At 38.0% G+C, this 6,413-nt stretch overlaps 1 pseudogene; it reads right to left on the bottom strand.

The window, feature by feature from the left end:
- Positions 1-1,200: 1,200 nt before the first annotated feature.
- Positions 1,201-1,865, bottom strand: LOC120874856 (annotated as a pseudogene).
- Positions 1,866-6,413: the final 4,548 nt, after the last annotated feature.

The following is a 6,413-nucleotide window of genomic DNA, read 5'->3' on the forward strand; positions in this document are numbered from 1 at the left end:
CCCATGTTGCTTTGATAGGAATTGATTCAGTCATTTTCTCTGGAGAACACAAAGTTTAAGTCCTCAGATTAGCTGGAGTCAAAAGGTTAACTAGAAGTTAAGGGTGAAATAGGTATAATGCCTATAGAGAAGGATGAATTCAGAACATTTTTTTAAACAGTGAAAAAATTGTATTTAGAGAAATAAATGGAGACTGTAGAGAGAGAGAGAGAGAATCTTATCAACAAGAGACATGGAGAAGCATGGAAGGTGGTAGATAATTCAGTGAATTTCAATACTAAGAGGCATATTTACATTCGAACCTCTAATATATTTTTCTTTCTTCTAGGGGGATATTTATTCTTACTATCACTACCACTAACCTTCCTAATAAGAAATTTTGTAGCATATCTGTATGGATCCTCCATATTTGTTAGTCTTGGTATAGCTTCCTATTTCTTTTCTTTTCCATTTCATGCAAAAGGCAGTAGTAAAATTTACTCAGTAAATAGAACTCTACATTTGCACCAGATATATTCTTAGATAATTGTAAATTTTTCAATACCAGTTTAGAATATGGTTTTCCTTATAAAGAAGCTCTTATTTACATATGCAAAAAAGTTGATTTTAGATGAGGGTGGGGTTAAACATACTACCTAAGTAATTTGTTCTGACAGTTGGGTGATTATATGTACAATTCAAATTCATGACTTGGCAAAACTAAGAATTACTAATAGATTCAGATTTGTTTTGAAGCAGTTTTAAAATTCTATTGTTAATTATGAACTACAAGAGTTTAGTGGCATTTTGGACTTATTCATGTAATATATACTAATGTATATATGAATTGTTGTTTAGTCACTAAGTCATGTCAAACTTTTTTGTGACTCCATGGAATGTAGCCTGCCAGGCTCGTCTGTCCTTGGGATTTCTCAGGCAGAATACTGGAGTGGGTTGCCATTTCTTTCTCCAGGGGATCTTCCCTACCAGGATTGAACCGGGTCTCCTGCGTTGGAATGCAGATTCTTTACCACTGGGCCACCTAGTAGCCCCCTGTATATATATGAGTACAGTAAACAATAAGTGGCCTTAGAATTTGAAATTCCCCAGAGTTTCAGAATGGATCTTGATTGTTTATTGGCTGGCTTGAGATTCTTATTAGTTTATTTATTCTACCATTTTTGGGGGGAAGTATTTCAGGTATTAAGTCTTTTTTTTTTATAAATAATATCTGGCAGTTTATTAAAAAATGGAGCATACTGAACAACAAACTATCTTACATTTTTCAGGAAGAAAAAACACTAAATTTGGAAAGATATCACCCACTGAATTTGGACAGAACACCTCTGCTCAATTAAGAGAAACATTTGTACAGTCCAGGTCTTTATTTTTACACCCATCATGCTATGCATTCATAGGGAATGGGCTCCAACAGTTCGGGTTCCTTTACATTGGTCCTCACGAAGTGTGCTTCTCTGGGTGGAGCAGGCTGGTGCTTCCGCTGAACCCAAGTCCCTTTCTTTTTGGCTTCCTTCTATTTCTGATCATCTTCCTTCACACATTTCAGGAAGCTGTCTTGGCTCTTAGAGTGCTTAATATGCTTGATAGGCAAATTAATTCTTTTGGCAAGAATCTTGCCCTTGTTTGTTTACAATGATGCCAACAGCATGCTGGGTAACATTGTTGACTCTCCCACGTTTGCCATGGTAACATTTGTGGGGCATTCCTTTTTGAACAGTAGCCGTTCCCTTGATATCTACAATATCACCCTTCTTGTACATTTGCATGTATGTGGCCAAAGGAACAGCTCCATGTTTTCTAAAAGACCTAGGGAACACGTAGTGGGTGCCCCTCCTCTTTCCCTTTGTGTTGGTCTTTTTGGTGAATTACTGGAAGATGGTGGTTCCGGCTGAAAAACTTCAGGCATTAAGTCTTTAAAGAGTCTGCTGGCACTCCATTTTAAGATACTTGGAGATTAATAAAACCCAGATTAGCACTGACCCTTATAAGTCATATAGCAATACTGTTTTTATAAATACAACTCACACACATTGGAGACATAATAAATCCAAGAAGTAGCTTTACAGATGGGGGAACTGAAGATCAACTGTGTTTAGTAGCTTTTGCAGCTGGTTAGACTAAAAATCAGACCTTCCGACTTCAGATAACTTCATCTTTCTATGATTCATTTTCCCTGTTGAAAGACTTCATAGATAGAAAAGAAAAATAGTTCTTGAGCAATATGTAGAGGAGCTGATGAGGGTCATTGGGTATAGGCCTGCCACTTGGTTTTGTATACACACAGCTAGTGATGGTGGGATGAGCACAGGACTTTGGAGACATAGGTGTGAGTCCCCAAACAGCTTTTTGACTCTGGAAAAGATATTTAACCTCCTTGATCCTTAGATGCCTCTTTTGATGAATGGGAATAATTGCACCTGCTTTAAGAAACTGACTGAATGAGTTGCTACTGGTTAGGGTACTTGTGAATGGCAGTGAAGGAATGGGATATCAGTTACTCTTGCTGTCATTGTTATAGCAGGAAGCATGCAGTTTCCAGTGATCCTCTCAACTCCCCCAGTGCTCTTTCCTGGGTGACCAAGAGATGAAGAGACACACAGCTTCACTTTGGAAGAGCTGTCTGGAAGGAATGTGAAATGAGTTCCGGAAAGCCAGTTGGAGTTTAATAATGCATGAAAAATACACCAAGGGGAGGAAGGAACCAATTAGGCAGCAATTAAGGAGACTGCAATTGCAATGCATCTTAATAAAGTCCAAAAAATATTAGCCTACAAATAGGAGACAGGCTAGTTACCTGTGGAAAAAAAGAGAAGTGGAAATAAGGAAACTATGCAAGTCAGATATGATGAAAGCAAAGAATAGGAAAGGAAAAATAAAACTATATTTTGCACTGTCTTCTGTGCATGTTCAAATCCCAAGCATCTTTCATGAATCTATTTTTAAGACATTTCTTGAAGCACTTCTGTTTAGTACTGTAATTAAATTATGGTGTTTCCTTCACAACTAGAAAGCTAACCCCAATATTCCCCCAAATAGGAAGTACAAATGATTAGTAACTTTTTGAAAAATGACCAACTATCTTAGGAATCAAATCAATGCAAAGTAAAATAATTTAATATCCCACCTGAGTCTGAAAATCAGAAAAGAGTTTTTAAGCAGGTTTTGCCTGTCCCTGCTTTACACTTGCACTGGGGCATCCCGACTTATGCTGAGCAGCTGTTTGAGGAGCAGTTCATTCTTGGTATATGACTGTCAGACAAGTGTGCTGTAGAGAAAGGGGTTCTGGAAAAGAAGTCAAGAGACTGAGCCAATTAAAGCCTCAGCTCCAACAATGGAGTACTGAGAATTCAGATTTAGAGTCAGCTATTGTTTACTTACCATGTGAGAGATGAGAACTTTATTCTGCATTACATAGTTAATATCCACAATAATGTCTACCTTTTATTGTTAACCCCTTTTGTTCAGAGTATGATAGGCAACCTAATCCTGAGGGGTTGGGTCATTCAGTTCAGTTGCTCAGTCATGTCTGACTCTTTGCGACCCCATGGACTGCTGCATGCCAGGCTTCCCTGTCCATCACCAACATTCATGTCCATTGAGTCAGTGATGCCATCCAACAATCTCATCCTCTGTTGTTCCCTTCTCCTCCTGCCTTCAATCTTTCTCAGCATCAGGGTCTTTTCCAATGAGTCAATTCTTCTCATCAGGTGGCCAAAGTATTGAAGTTTCAGCTTCAGCATCATTCCAATGAATATTCAAGACTGATTTCCTTCAGGATGGACTGGTTGGATCTCCTTGCAGCCCAAGGGATTCTCAAGGTTGGGTATCTTACCCAAGTGCAGGGTTTTAGTAAAAAAAGCATTAAGTTAATGTATGAAAGTGTTTTGAAAACTAATTAATAGCATCATCTTTAAAACCTGCCTGCCAATGCAAGAGACATGAGATGTGGGTTTGATCCCTGGGTCAGGAAGATCTCCTGGAAAAAGGGCAAGGCAACCCACTCCAGTATTCTTACCTCGAGAATCCCATGGACAGAGGAGCCTGGTGGGCTCCAGTCCATGGGGTCACAAAGAGTTGGACAGGACTGAAGCAGCTTAGCATACCCTCGTGACTGTAAAGAAAATAAGTGAACAGTGAAAACTTAATAGTAATAATAATGAGAAATATTGAATTTTATTTCAAAGGTTTATGTTCTTTTCTGTTTTAAAATGGCAGTTCATTTGTTTATTTTTGCTTTTATTTCCAGTATTCTGGGAGGTGGATCATAGAGGATCCTGCTGTGATTTATGTCGGAGAGTGTTTTGCCTATGTTCTCCTCTAGGACTTTTATAGTTTCTGGTCTTACATTTAGATCTTTAATCCATTTTGAGTTTATTTTTGTGTGTGGTGTTAGAAAGTGATCTAGTTTCATTCTTTTACAAGTGGTTGACCAGTTTTCCCAGCACCACTTGTTAAAGAGATTTTCTTTACTCCATTGTATATTCTTGCCTCCTTTGTCAAAGATAAGGTGTCCATATGTGTGTGGATTTATCTCTGGGCTTTCTATTTTGTTCCATTGATCTATATTTCTGTCTTTGTGCCAGTACCAAACTGTCTTGATGACTGTGGCTTTGTAGTAGAGCCTGAAGTCAAAATAAACAAATGGGATCTAATTAAAATTAAAAGCTTCTGCACAACAAAGGAAAATATAAGCAAGGTGAAAAGACAGCCTTCAGAATGGGAGAAAATAATAGCAAATGAAGCAACTGACAAACAACTAATCCCAAAAATATACAAGCAACTTCTGCAGCTCAATTCCAGAAAAATAAACGACCCAATCAAAAAATGGGCCAAAGTACTAAATAGACATTTCTCCAAAGAAGACATACAGATGGCTAACAAACACATGAAAAGATGCTCAACACCACTCATTATTAGAGAAACGCAAATCAAAACCACAATGAGGTACCACTTCATACCAGTCAGAATGGCTGCAATCCAAAAGTCTGCAAGCAGTAAATGCTGGAGAGGCTGTGGAGAAAAGGGAACCCTCCTACACTGTTGGTGGTAATGCAAACTAGTACAGCCACTATGGAGAACAGTGTGGAGATTCCTTAAAAAATTGCAAATAGAACTGCCTTATGACCCAGCAATCCCACTGCTGGGCATACACACCAAGGAAACCAGAATTGAAAGAGACACGTGTACCCTAATGTTCATCACAGCACTGTTTATAATAGCCAGGACATGGAAACAACCTAGATGTCCATCAGCAGATGAATGGATAAGAAAGCTGTGATACATATACACAATGGAGTATTACTCAGCCATTAAAAAGAATACATTTGAATCAGTTCTAATGAGATGGGTGAAACTGGAGCCGATTATACAGAGTGAAGTAAGCCAGAAAGAAAAACACCAATACAGTATACTAACATATATATATGGAATTTAGAAAGATGGTAATGATGACCCTGTATGCAAGACAGCAAAAGAGACACAGATGTGTCAACTGGACTTTTGGACTCTGAGGGAGAGGGAGAGGGAGAGTGTTGGATGATTTGGGAGAATGGCATTGAAACATGTATACTATCATGTAAGAAACGATTCACCAGTCTATGTTTGATGCAGGATACAGGATGCTTGGGGCTGGTGCACGGGGATTACCCAGAGAGATGTTATGGGGAGGGAGGTGGGAGGGGGGTTAAAAAAAAATGGCAGTTCACATCAAAGCCAAAAATGTCATCATAATATTTGAACTCAACTTTAAAACAAACTACATAACTTTTTAATTAAATTTGGTTTTAATTATTTGAAATATTAATATGATTTTCTCAATCATTTTTTTAAAACCTTTCAACATGTCTAGCAGTTATAGAACAATCTGGTTGGTTGTTGATCTGGTTCCCCAGAGGCTTATAATCTGTTCTATAAACTTTTGTACCTTATATATTTTTCATGTCTGATCATTTCATATGTGTAGTCTTTTTCTCACATTGGGTTTAAACATTCCATGGAACAGAGGCTCTATTTTATTCTATGAATGTCCTCTGTTTTTATTGTATGTATGTCTCCTTAGCACCACTTCACATAGTAATGGGTATATTACAGGACACTTCCCCAATCCCTAGGGAATTAGGAATAATAAAACAATTGGAATAACAGTCTTGGAAGAAGCTGTGATGTCACAAATGACCTGCTGATGATCTGATACAACAGTGTGCCTCTCTACACTCCCACAACATTTTGAACCATTATCTACAACCCTTTTAAAAGTTTTCCCAAGTTTCTAGGGAAAGTTTTGGCTTTAGGCAAGGAGGAGTCTCAGGAATCTCTATCACATTGAAAAGCCTGCTGACTTATTAAGAACTTGTTTCTGTACGAGTGCTACTTTGTTTTTTTTAATTGGAGCATAATTGCTTTACCATGTTGTC

The sequence above is a fragment of the Oryx dammah genome, unplaced genomic scaffold (assembly GCF_014754425.2).
Source record: "Oryx dammah isolate SB20612 unplaced genomic scaffold, SCBI_Odam_1.1 HiC_scaffold_15, whole genome shotgun sequence".
In the NCBI taxonomy this organism is placed as follows: domain Eukaryota; kingdom Metazoa; phylum Chordata; class Mammalia; order Artiodactyla; family Bovidae; genus Oryx; species Oryx dammah.